We start from the raw sequence: 13,848 nt of genomic DNA, 5'->3' as shown, positions 1-13,848 counted from the left end.
TCCATTGCATCTCGTTGGGGTATATACAGTTGAAGTCGGAAGTTTACATACACTTAGGTTGGACTCATTAAAACTTGTTTTTCAACCACTCCACAAATGTATTGTTAACAAACTATAGTTTTGGCAAGTCGGTTAGGACATCTACTTTGTGCATGACACAAGCAATTTTTACAACAATTGTCTACAGACAGCTTATTTCACTTATAATTCACTGCATCACAATTCCAGTGGGTCAGAAGTTTACATACACTTAGTTGACTGTGCCTTTAAACAGCTTGGAAAATTTCAGAAAATGTTGTCATGGCTTTAGAAGCTTCTGATAGGCTATTTGATATAATTTGAGTCAATTGGAGGTGTACCTGTGGATGTATTTCAAAACCTGCCTTCCAACTCAGTGCCTCTTTGCGTGACATCATGGGAAAATCAAAACAAATCAGCCAAGAAAAATTGTAGACCTCCACAAGTCTGGTTCATTGTTGGGAGCAATTTCCAAATGCCTGACGGTACCACGTTCATCTGTACAAATAATAGTACGCAAGTATAAACACCATGGGACCACGCAGCCATCATACCGCTCAGGAAGGAGACAGATTCTGTGCAAATCAATCCCAGAACAACAGCAAAGGACCTCATGAAGATGCTGGAGGAAACAGGTACAAAAGTATCTATATCCACAGTAAAACGACACTCGTAAACAGCTACGAAAAATACAGATGAAAACTCTAGGTAGATTGGGTGGTCTACAGCTTATCATGAGATACTCTACACCTCAGGTGGGCAATAGTTTGAGACATCGTTCACCAGCTGTTATTTACAAAAATACATAGTCCGCCGCCCCTCGTCTTACCAGACACCGCTGTTCGCTCTTGCTTGTAGTGAGTATAACCAGCCAGCTGTATGTTGATAGTATCGTTGTTTAGCCACGACTCTGTGAAGCATAAGCTACTACAGTTTTGAATGTCCCGTTGGTAAATTAATCTTCTGCGTAGGTCATCGATTTTATTCTCCAAAGATTGCACGTTTGGAAGTGGGGGTTTATTTGATCGCCTACGAATTCCCAGAAGGCAGCCCGCCCTCTGGCCCTTTTCTTGGCCTATTCCTCACGCAAATCACAATGATCTGGGCCTGTTCCCAAGAAAGCAGTATATCATTCATGTCGGGCCCAGACCCGTTAACCTCTCTGGGATATGTGGGACGCTAGTGAAAATGCAGAGCTCCAAATTCAAAGAAATTACTATAAAAATCTAACTTTCATGAAATAACACATTTAAGATACCAAATTAAAGCTACACGTGAATGTGAATCCAGACAACATGTCAGATTTCAAAAAGGCTTTTCGGTGATAGCAAACGATGCCATTATCTGAGGATAGCACCTGCGTAAACAAAAGAGAAAAAACATTTCAACCCTGCAGGAGTGACACAAAATGCACAAATAAAAATATAAATCATGCCTTACCTTTGATGAGCTTCTTCTGTTGGCACTCCAATATGTCCCATAAACATCACAAATGGTCCTTTTGTTCGATTAATTCCATTGATTTGTATCGAAAATTTTAATTTATTTGGCACGTTTGATCCAGAAAAACACTGGTTCCAACTTGCGCAACGTGACTACAAAATATCTCAAAAGTTACCTGTAAACTTTCCCAAAATATTTCAAACTACTTTTGTAATACAACTAAGTATTTTTTAAAGTAAATAATCAATAAAATTGAAGACAGGATGATCTGTGTTCAATACAGGAAGAAAACAAACTGACGCTACCTTTCTGGTCACGCGCCTCTAACAAACAGTACACTTCAAGTGACCCTCGTTTTGAACAGGGCTATTTCTTCATTACACAAAGGAATAACCTCAACCAATTTCTAAAGACTGGTGACATCCAGTGGAAGTGGTAGGAACTGCAAGCAAGTCCCTTAGGATTCCCAATGAAAACCCATTGAAAAGAGAGTGACCTCAAAAAAATAAAAATCTGAATGGTTTGTCCTCGGGGTTTCACCTGCTACATAAGTTCTGTTATACTCACAGACATGATTCAAAAAGTTTTAGAAACTTCAGAGTGTTTTCTATCAAAATCTAATACTAACAATATGCATATCTTATCTTCTGGGGATGAGTAAGCAGGCAGTTGAATTTGGGCATGCATTTCATCCGGACGTGAAAATACTGCCCAAGAAGTTAAAGGAAAAAAAGGATTCTGCCAGTCCGTGGTGAGTATTCACACTCCTGGTGTCCAGAAGTTATTTTGGGCCATAAGAAACGGTAGCGGCAACATTATGTACAAAATAAGTTAAAAAATAAGTTACAACCAAGGCAAATAATTGAACAAAAAAAACACAATCGGTTGGGGACACATAGAACGTCAACCTTCTACTCCTGCGCCATTTTATTATCACGATCTGCAGTGCCTTAGACCGCAGCGCCACTCGGGAGCAGCAGTGCCCACATTAAGGCCGTAGACAAGGTGAGGGTACAAGCACCAGTTGGGGAAATGAAGGTCAAGGGGGCCATCAGGTGCAGGCAGCAGAAGCTGGGCTTAGTCATGCTATAGATGGTGGTGTAGATGAGGCTGGGACTAGTCAGGCTATGCTAGTGGATGAGGAGAGTATTGTGGGGAAGGGTAAGCGACTAGGGGGGGGTGGAGGAGGGTGTCATGTGGAAGAGGAAAAGGTGGGAGAAGAAAGGAGGTGGGAGGGGAGAGGCTGGTGTGGTCAAAGACACCAAGGAACAGTCCCCACAATGACCGTACGTATATACCCAAGGGCAGGTGGTCAGGTTAGGAGATGGAGACGGGGAAGGTGAGTCTGAGGAAGAGGACGGTAAAGGAAGGCTTTCTTTTCAGACTCCTCCTCAACCTCCTCCAGAGCTGACAGCCAGTCATGCAGAGGGGTCAAAGTACACAGTGAGAGAACTGTCAAGTTTCCTGAATGAGACTAAGGGGAAAATAAGGTTAATCTTGAAGCTTTTTTTTGCGATCTGGGAAAGTTTGTAAGATCAGTACAACACACTGTGAAAAATGAGGGTTATGGTGTCCTCTCACCCAGGAAATGTTTTAGGTTGAGGAAGTGGTTCACAACCTTGCTTAAGGGTCTACCTTCAGACTCTGTTTAAATGAATAGTTTTCATGATATACGGTTGTAGAAGGGGTGAGGTTTTGGTTATTGTGATGTTGTTGTTTTGTATCGTGGGTAGAGTATGAGTATGCAGCCTTTTTTTTAAGGGGGTGGTGAGGTTTTAATGAAATGAAAATGTATCATTAAAGAAAGTCTCTCTCCCTCCCACAAGCAGGTTCAGGGACGTGAGGAACAGAGAGACCAATAAACAGAGGATGGGAGGAGAAATTAACATCCCCCAATCCAAGGGCAGTGTACCACTATCAGCAGACTGGGTGGTGAAGGACAGAGTGGCATTGGCTTTGACTACACCAAGGCACCTCAAGGAGCTGTTTGAAATGAAGGGCAGCTTCATGCTTCAGAGAAGGGTGATCTTTCGGTGGGGGTATGGTAGTGCTAGATGCACCAGGTACAGGTAGCAGAGGGGCTAAAGTAAGAGGCACCCTGACTCAGGTCCTCTCTTCTTTAATGATGACTGCTCCCTGAGATCAAAGGAATATGCAGATAATCCCACAGGTTCTCCTCCTCTAAGAGGTGATGTGAAGTTTCTAAAAGCAGGTCACCTCAAGTTAAGGCAACATTCTCTTACTTTACATCGAGTAGCCTGGAGTATTAGTACTTATTATATAGGACATCACACTAGTACAAAAATGGGTCTTGTGGCTCTGTTTGAGACCTGTTTACTAGATGAAAGTTTAGCTCAAATTCCATACAGACATGCAATCATTTGCAAACACATGAACACACACACACACACACACACACACACACTATAAAAGACCCAGAAACAACCCACACAGCCTTCACAGACAACGCAGCCGCCTCCTGTTTGTGCGTGTGTGTGCACGCGTGTTTGTGCCTGTGCATTAATGCATACTGAACGTACTAACTAAATGAGAGCAATTCTGTCCGTTAGTGCTGAAGAATGACACAAAAAAACTGGGTTCAAATCGTATTAGAAAACTTTCAAATACTTTAACTGTTCTTGTTTGAGCTTGTCTGGCTCAATGGAACAAATGGAATAGTTCAGAAAAAAAAAAACTTAAAATATGAATATAAATCAAATACCACTTAAACCCAGGTCTGGTTAGTTAGCACTGAAATGAAGAAGAACAGTGCTCATAGGGAGGGAAAGGTGAAAGCCTGTCTCTCTGGCTCTCCCTCTCTCACACAAAGTTAGAAAAGGTTACTGCACTAATTGAGCAGCTGCTCCAGAGTCTTTGATGGGCATTAGAACCTGGGAAACATTGTCTGGCAAGATCAAAGGGAACCCTGGATAATTACTGTAGTTACCTTCAGTGATGCTGTTAAATTAACCACAAACACACAGATAGACAGACAGACAGACACAACCTTACCCTCACCAGCTAGCTTTATGGGGGGGGGGGGTAAGCACTGCGCTAGGTTAGAAAGACCGGAACGGACTGTACTAGGCTCAAGAGAAGAATGGAGAGCAGGCATAAGGCAGAGGGATGACAGTGGCTTTGTCTCAATCGAGGCAGCTAGCTTCCTTTCCTTGTGACCTTTCCTCCATAAACACTGACCTGTCACAGCAGGACAGGTGAAAGCCATTCAGGATAAACTAATCCAGTCCTTTCAGCAATTACAATAAGGCATTGATGAAAAAAAAAGAAAATGGGAGATGGTGAAAGATGTGATGGCTGAGTTAGATTATCTATTTTTAGAACGAGGTCAATGATAGCTGAGGGGATTGACTCTCCTGTGAGGAAGAGAGAGGAGGATCACACAGAGAAGAGGAGATGTGGACGGTTCATTTGGCGCTCTTTTGCTCTGGCTGTCTGTGTAAACAGGACATGATTTTACTGCTAACCTACAAAGCATTACATGGGCTTGCTCCTACCTATCTCTCTGATTTGGTCCTGCCATACATACCTACACGTACGCTACGGTCACAAGACGCAGGCCTCCTAATTGTCCCTAGAATTTCTAAGCAAACAGCTGGAGGCAGGGCGTTCTCCTATAGAGCTCCATTTTTATGGAACGGTCTGCCTACCCATGTCAGAGACGCAAACTCGGTCTCAACCTTTAAGTCCTTACTGAAGACTTATCTCTTCAGTGGGTCATATGATTGAGTGTAGTCTGGCCCAGGAGTGGGAAGGTGAACGGAAAGGCTCTGGAGCAACGAACCGCCCTTGCTGTCTCTGCCTGGCCGGTTCCCCTCTTCCCACTGGGATTCTCTGCCTCTAACCCTATTACAGGGGCTGAGTCACTGGCTTACTGGGGCTCTCTCATGCCGTCCCTGGAAGGGGTGCGTCACCTGAGTGGGTTGATTCACTGATGTGGTCATCCTGTCTGGGTTGGCGCCCCCCTTGGGTTGTGCCATGGCGGAGATCTTTGTGGGCTATACTCAGCCTTGTCTCAGGATGGTAAGTTGGTGGTTGAAGATATCCCTCTAGTGGTGTGGGGGCTGTGCTTTGGCAAAGTGGGTGGGGTTATATCCTTCCTGTTTGGCCCTGTCTGGGGGTGTCCTCGGATGGGGCCACAGTGTCCCCTGACCCCTCCTGTCTCAGCCTCCAGTATTTATGCTGCAGTAGTTAATGTGTCGGGGGGCTAGGGTCAGTTTGTTATATCTGGAGTACCTCTCCTGTCCTATTCGGTGTCCTGTGTGAATCTAAGTGTGCGTTCTCTAATTCTCTCTCTCTCGGAGGACCTGAGCCCTAGGACAATGACCCAGGACTACCTGACATGATGACTCCTTGCTGTCCCCAGTCCACCTGGCCGTGCTGCTGCTCCAGTTTCAACTGTTCTGCCTTATTATTATTCGACCATGCTGGTCATTTATGAACATTTGAACATCTTGGCCATGTTCTGTTATAATCTCTACCCGGCACAGCCAGAAGAGGACTGGCCACCCCACATATGCTCTCTCTAATTCTCTCTTTCTTTCTCTCTCTCGGAGGACCTGAGCCCTAGGACCATGCCCCAGGACTACCTGACATGATGACTCCTTGCTGTCCCCAGTCCACCTGACCGTGCTGCTGCTCCAGTTTCAACTGTTCTGCCTTATTATTATATGACCATGCTGGTCATTTATGAACATTTGAACATCTTGGCCATGTTCTGTTATAATCTCCACCCGGCACAGCCAGAAGAGGACTGGCCACCCCACATAGCCTGGTTCCTCTCTAGGTTTCTTCCTAGGTTTTGGCCTTTCTAGGGTGTTTTTCCTAGCCACCGTGCTTCTACACCTGCATTGCTTGCTGTTTGGGGTTTTAGGCTGGGTTTCTGTACAGCACTTTGAGATATCAGCTGATGTATGAAGGGCTATATAAATTTGATTTGATGATGAGGAGAGTAGAGGAACACTTATCCCTGCCCTGAACACGAAGAGGTATGGTACACTTTTAGGGGTTTCTCCGTCTTCAGGTAACCTAGTTATTTTACGTGACCAAACAGTGCCTGTTGGACATACAAAGATGTAGACATATCTTTGTGATGCCTAGAGAAGCGTTTATTATTATTACCAAGGGGCTTATTCCCTCCTCTTCCTACCTCTGTTGTGGCACCTCCTCTCTCCCAGCGACAGTGACAGGGGTCTGATCCTCTCCCTGACCCTCTCCACGGCCTCCTGGAACACAAACACAACAAGACAACTGAGTATACTGTGCTGAATGAACGAAACTAAATATACTACTGTAAAATCACATTATTTTCCCCCCCACACACACACACAAACACAGACTAAAGGCCTGCTGCCCTGCCACTACATTTAGCCAGAGCGACGCCTCGTTTAGCGTACCAGGTCGGCCAGGCGGGTGGTTGGGGACCCCCAGCCACCCTGTTAGGCTCTATATTAAATAAAGAGTGCTCCAGTGTGTAAATTATTCATTTAACACGCCTTATCCTCTTCCAACAACCTTGTTAAAAACACCTCAAGAGTGAAAAGCAGGAGGGGGAAGAAAAGGGGAAAAAGACAAGAGAAAAACCTCAAGACACCATCATTCACCTGCAACTCAGCAAAACCCTGGGTACATCACTAAGCTCTCGGAGTACTCTGCCACAGGAGAGAGAATTTACCCTGACACCTCCATTGTTTCAGAGTAACGGTAACGCGCACACACAAGTGCAGAGCAGTGTTTTCAGTGCATATTCATAGAATAATGGCTCTAGATGTCAGGATGAATTATAGAGGATGAGAAGGGTGGACACGCAACTCTGGAATGCTGCCTCTGTTCGTCTGCAGTCTTAAATACTTGTTTTAATTTACAACATATAGTGACTCATCTGGACAAAGCAGCTTTAATTCGACTTCACAAAGATTAGTCTAAATAAATGCTTAAGTAACCCATTTGCAACATATGTAAATAGGAGAGGAACACTAAACATACAGAGCCTCATCCTGGATTTAAAAGCAAGATCAATGGAGAATCTCAATTAAAAGGTGTTTCGCAGTCCAAGACTAGTCTTAGTGTGTGTCCAGGAAACCGCCCCAAAATATAACAGTGCTGTAATATGAGTCAGAATTTCAGAATACAACCACAGTACAGAAAGTCCTTGAATGTCCCACAGTAATATGCATGTTCTTTCCAGAGAGAGAGAGTGTGAGTGAGTGAGTGAATGAGCATACAGTTATGAATATAGCTACTGTTCCCTGAAGGAGGGAACGAGGTATCAGGTCAAGTACAATGGTTAAAATGGAGGCTCACACAACACCCAGGATCAAAACCAGGTCCCACGTCAGTGCCATAGACTGTGTTTATTATACCCACACCTGGATGATACTGCACTCTCCTGGTACACTTTGTCCAGCTGATCCACCGAGAACCGACACTGTTTATTCAGAAGCACTGTGCTAAAATTAGCCCCCTTGTTAGCCTCCGGAACTAAGTAACTCGCCAGCTTTCCATATATTGGAGGTGTGCAAACGAGCCCTGCCTCCTTCATAGCCTCCACATTCATGAACTCGCCATAACCTCGTATCACCAAACAGAGGGATCCCAGGTCGCTTTTAGCTCATCGGCGAAACCTTTAAACAGGGGTAAGCGACGCTTCACCGCTGCAGGGACAGGAGGTAAATACGTTCCCCCAAACCTAGAGGAACTCCACTGCGGGGGAGAAGACAGCCAATCCACCCCCAGGTGATCTGCTGCCCTACCACACAGCTCCATCAAAGGCGCATTAACCACCAATGGTTCACTCTCCCCAGCCGCAATCCAAAGCCGGGGCTTTAGGCTGCCTCGGAATCCCGGCTCTGAACATTGCCAGAGAAACCGGAATGAGCCTCACTCAATTAGGGTGTCATCCAAGCCAACACTGACCACCGTTGCTCTCTCCCTGCCTCAGACAACCCCATTACAGAGGTCGGTTCACTGGAAGACCATTTACTAGCAGCCCCAATCTTTCTCACAAAGTCAGCCCGACTCCAATGGAAGGTGAACCCAGCAAGAGACCATGGTCACACGAACTGGTTTGAGTCAAAGCTTCCGAGTATTTCCACACCAGGCAAACAAGAGAGCACTCATATCTTTAATTTTTATTGTGAAACCATATGAGCAAGGACATGGTCGGAGGTAAAAACATGGCTGGTCAGCCTTTTTGAACTTCCTCTTACCACTGGCCTTACTCAAGCAAGGAAGCACTGGCTACACAAGCAGAACAGAAATTAGTGGATTTTTAGTAGAGGTCGACCGATTAATCGGAATGGCCGATCAATTAGGGCCGATTTCAAGTTCATAACAATTGTTAATCTGCATTTTTGGACACCGATCAGGACACTGCGTGGCAGGCTGACTACCTGTTAAAACGAGTGCAGCAAGGAGCCAAGGTAAGGTGCTAGCTAGCATTAAACGTATCTTATAAAAAAACACTCTTAGCATAAATCACTAGTTAACTACACATGGTTGATGATATTACTAGTTTATCTAGCTTGTCCTGTGTTGCATATAATTGATGCGGTGCCTGTTAATTTATCATTGAATCACAGCCTACTTTGCCAAACGGTGATTTAACAAGAGCATTCGCGAAAAAAAGCACTGTCGTTGCATCAATGTGTGCCTAACCATAAACATCAGCGCCTTTCTTAAAACCAATACAAAGTATATATTTTTAAACCTGCAAATTCAGTTAAAAGAAATTCATGTTAGCAGGCAATACTAAACTTGGGAAATTGTGTCACTTCTCTTGCGTTCATTGCACAGAGTCAGCAACAGTTTGGGCCGCCTGGCTCGTTGTGAACTAATTTACCCGAATTTTACGTAATTATGACATAACATTGAAGGATGTGCAATGTAACAGCAATATTTAGACTTATGGATGCCACCCGTTCAATAAAATACAGAACGGTTCCGTATTTCACTAAAAGAATAAACGTTTTTTCAAAATGATAGTTTACGGATTTGACCATATTAATGACCTAAGGCTCGTATTTCTGTGTGTTATTATATTATAATTAAGTCTATGATTTGATAGAGCAGTCTGACTGAGCGGTGGTAGGCAGCAGCAGGCTCATAAGCATTCATTCAAACAGCACTTTCGTGCATTTGACTCCCCATAGTACGGTATACCGTGCGATCGACTGAAAGGGAACTAGTCCCATATCTGTGAGGATTTAAGTCAACTGACTGACACTCCGCATTATCAACTCAGTCGGTAAGAATTGGAGCTAACAGGCTTTGGCCCAGCAGAGATCCATGAGGCTGCTGCTGTGTGTGTGAGAGAGACATTGTGATGAGAAACCGTTTAAGGGGTCAGCTCTAAAACCACAAACCTTTTCAAATATAACCTCAGGCTTAGTATGATGACCAGAGCATGCTTCTGTCAGCTACACAAGTAGCTAATCTAATTTTCACACACTAAAACACCTCTGTATGTACTAGTGGAGCAAGGCTGCTACACTACTACGTACAACACAGGAGGCGAAAAGGTATGCGGCCCGTTTTTTAAAATATATTCTATGGCATCACATTTAATGTATGTTTCTGCATATCTACCAGGATGTTCAACTAAACCCAAACCTTATGTTAAAACTGCGATTCTGACTTTGTCCTGACCTACAATCCATTACTGTTACCAGGTTCATTTTCCCTCCACAGAGCTGGGCAGGCATTTACATTGGACCCTCCCTCCTTCCACAATCAACATCCAGGCAGTAACCAGCAACCCTCTTGCAATGTAAATCCTTACATTTGTGATTAAAGCTTTCCACTTCAAACCAGGCGCTAATATAGCGGGGATAAAGAGCAAGCGGCCAGAGAGATGTGTGTTTTCCTGGGCGTGTTGAATGTCATTAGCCACATTAAGGCTCTGTGTGTGCGTGCGTTATTTATAATGACGCACAAATGCCATTCGATCTACATACTACAGGGCTATCGATGCCTCTCGTTCTGCTAGCCTATAAACTAAACATCAACTCAGCCGCAGGGCAAAGGATTGGCAATGACATATGTCGATTTGGATTCAAAGTGATTAGGTTTCTTTAGATGGTGGTGACAGAGGAAATGGGTAGCCTTTTGTCTTATGGATTAAATTAATTGAAAAGCTCTTGAAACCATTTTCACTTCAGTTCCATTTTACTCACAAATGTCTACTGGTTAACTGAGTACAGGCCAAACTCTTGCTGGGTCCCAAATGGAATCCTACCCGCCCTGGTCAAAAGTAGCGTACTAGGTCTATATAGGCAATGAGGTGCCATTTGGCACACAATATCTGTCTAGTTAGTTTTATGCTATAACAAAGAACACTTCACCTAGTCTTTGTTTTTATTACAAAACAAAGTGACCAATCGACAGGCGGTCTTGCTTTCCATTCCCCTCAACCCTCACGCTAAAAGTTGGAGACAAAAACAAAGAGCAAGGTGTTTGTTTAAAATCACATACAGCTGCACCGTACCACTGCATCCCAAATTAACCTCGACCACATGAAAAGCTGCCATCTCTATTTCGGGTAGGGGAGGAAAATTACACCCCTCCACTCTGTGCCCTGGTATTAAACCTCAATTAGTGCACGGCAGTGATGTCACCAGGGAGGAGGCTAAGGGCTCTGTTGTTGACACAGCAGGGTGCTTCACTAAATAGACTCATATCTAAAAACACTTAAGTTAGTTTGTTAACTTTGTGTATAGAGGGCTAGTGGCCTTGGCTTTATGGGTAATACAGAGAAAGTTGCTGATCCCATCCAACTGGCAAGAACTGGGCTATCATGGTGCCTCACTAACGTTACAATTCAAATGTATTCCATTATTACCATTTGGGAAGCTACTCGGCCAGGCATGGGCAAAGGTCGGCCCGGGGGCCATATGCGGCCCGTGACCTGATTCAATACGGCCTGCGGAATCATGCTCAGATCACATAAAGCTTTGCAATAGTAAAGTTTTGAATTTAACTCCCGAAGCTTGTGGGAAATTTATTTTGAAAGCACGTATAAAATAACTGCACGAGGACAGACCGTGACTGACAGGCTGACACACACTTCAGTTACAAATAGAAGCTAGCTACAAATTGTGCAAAAATGACTTCTTCAAAGATTTAAAAGAAAAGGAAGTAGACAATGAATGTAGGGTGTCCCAACACTTCCAGACGAAGCATGCAGAGAAATACAGGAATATGTCTTCTGAGCAGAGGGCAAGTGCATCGAATGAGTTGCTTTCTCAGTTGCAAAAGCAGCAAGGACTTTTCACAAAACTGCATTCAGCAAACAGAATTGAGAGAGCTAGCTATGTACCACTAAACACAGCAAGCCATTCGCTGAGGGCGAATTCATTTAAGAATGTTTAATTTACTCTGCAGGCAATACTTTTCCCTGACAAGAAACTGCTTGAAAATGTTTCCCTGTCAAGATGAACAGTTTGCTGAGGACATCAGAGAATATAGCACAAAAGTTGAAAGACAAGGTAAAGGATTTCACCTATTTCTCCTTGGCCCTGGAAGAGAACAGTGATGCACATGACACGGCGCAGTTGTTGATATTCTTACGAGACATAACCCCAGACTGAAATTATTGGAGCTTGCTTCAGTGCAGTCAATGATGAGCACAACCACAGGGAAAGATTTATTGGAGGAGGTTAATAAGTGTGTGGCAAAGCTGGGACTGAATTTGGAAAAGTTATTCAGTATGACCACTGATGGGTGCCCAAACTTGACAGGAAAAACATTGGCCTTTTGAAAAGGGTACAATATCAAGTAGGTGACCTGAACCCAACTTGTGGATACTGTCACTACAGTGATAAACTTCAAAAGAGCAAAATCTTTAAACCACAGGCAGTTTGTCTCACTGTTGGAAGAGACAGGTCATACAGATCTCCCCTAACACACAAACGAGAGATGGACGAGTTTGGTTAAGGTGCTAAAAAGGGTGTGGGACCTGAATTCGGAGATTCCTGAGTTTTTTCAAATGAAAGGAAAATGTGTTATGAGTTCCCTCAACTGCAAGATAAAGAATGGTTGGCTGATTTTGCCTTCACAGTGGACATCATGGCCCTAACAAATTAACTGAATTCCAAACTACAAGGGAAGGGCCTTTTCAAAAACTACCCAAAGATTAGGAGTCATGCTCAGAAGATGTTTGTATTGTTTGGGTCAACCTATGTATGTGAACAGACATTGTCAGTGATGCAACATAAGTCAAGGCACAGATCATCTCTTAATGACTCATGCAAATGTGTACATAAGTATTCAGACCCTTTGCTATGAGACTCAAACTCAGGTGCATCCTGTTTCCATTGATCATCCTTTAGATGTATCTACAACTTGATTAAAGTCCACCTCTGGTAAATTCAATTGACTGGACATGATTTGGAAAGGCACACACAATTGTCTATATAAAAAAGGTCCCACAGTTGACAGTGCGTGTCGGAGCAAAAACCAAGCAATGAGATCGAAGGAATTGTCCGTAAAGCTCCAGGAAAAGATTGTGAAGAGGCACAGATCTGGGGAAAAGTACCAAAAAATGTCTGCAGCATTGAAGGTCCCTAAGAACACAGTGGCCTCCATCATTCTTAAATGGAAGAAGTATGGAACCACCAAGATTATTCCTAGAACTGGCTGCCCGGCAAAATTGAGAAATCGGGGGAGAAGGGCCTTGATCAGGGAGGTGACCAAGAACCCGATGGTCACTCTGACAGAGCTCCAGAGTTCCTCTGTGGAGATGGGAGAACCTTCTAGAAGGACAACCATCTTTGCAGCACTCCACCAATCAGGCCTTTATGTTAGAGTTTCCAGACAGAAGCCACTCAGCAGTAAAAGGCACTTGTTAGTCCTTAGTCCGCTTGGAGATTGCCAAAAGGTGGGGATGTTTTTCAGCGGCAGGGACTGGGAGGCTAGTCAGGATCGACGGAAAGATGAACGGAGAAAAGTACAGAGAGATCCATGATGAAATCCTTCTCCAGAGGGCTAAGGACCTCAGACTGGGGCGAAGGTTAAAGTTCCAACAGGACAACAACCCTAAACACACAGCCAAGACAACACAGGAGCGGCTTCGAGACAAGTCTCTGAATGTCCTTGAGTGGCCCAGCCAGAGCCCAGACTTGAACCGGATCTAATGTGTCTGGAGACACCTAAAAAAAAAAAAGCTGTGAAGCGGCGCTCCCCATCCAACCTATCAGCGCTTGAGAGGATTTGCAGAGAAGAATGGGAGAAACTCTACAGGTGTGCCAAGCACGTAGTGTCATACACAAGAACACTCGAGGCTGTAATTGCTGCCAAAGGTGTTTCAACAAATAACTGGATTCATGGGTCTGAATACTTATGTAAATGTAATATTTCCATTTGACATTTTTT

At 44.1% G+C, this 13,848-nt stretch overlaps 1 protein-coding gene across 4 annotated transcripts in view; it reads right to left on the bottom strand.

Annotated features, from left to right (window-relative positions):
• Positions 1-13,848, bottom strand: part of LOC112228036 (zinc finger protein 438) — a 100,007-nt gene that overhangs the window by 28,936 nt on the left and 57,223 nt on the right. For all 4 annotated transcript variants that reach the window (XM_024393162.2, XM_024393161.2, XM_024393163.2 and 1 more), the window contains one exon: positions 6,629-6,704. The gene's annotated coding sequence lies outside the window, so the exon portion shown is untranslated. The remainder of the gene's footprint in view (positions 1-6,628; positions 6,705-13,848) is intronic.

Source organism: Oncorhynchus tshawytscha, linkage group LG29 (genome assembly GCF_018296145.1).
Source record: "Oncorhynchus tshawytscha isolate Ot180627B linkage group LG29, Otsh_v2.0, whole genome shotgun sequence".
Lineage (NCBI taxonomy): Eukaryota > Metazoa > Chordata > Actinopteri > Salmoniformes > Salmonidae > Oncorhynchus > Oncorhynchus tshawytscha.
The sequence above is the reverse complement of the archived record's forward strand: the minus strand, read 5'-3'. Positions and strand labels throughout refer to the sequence as shown.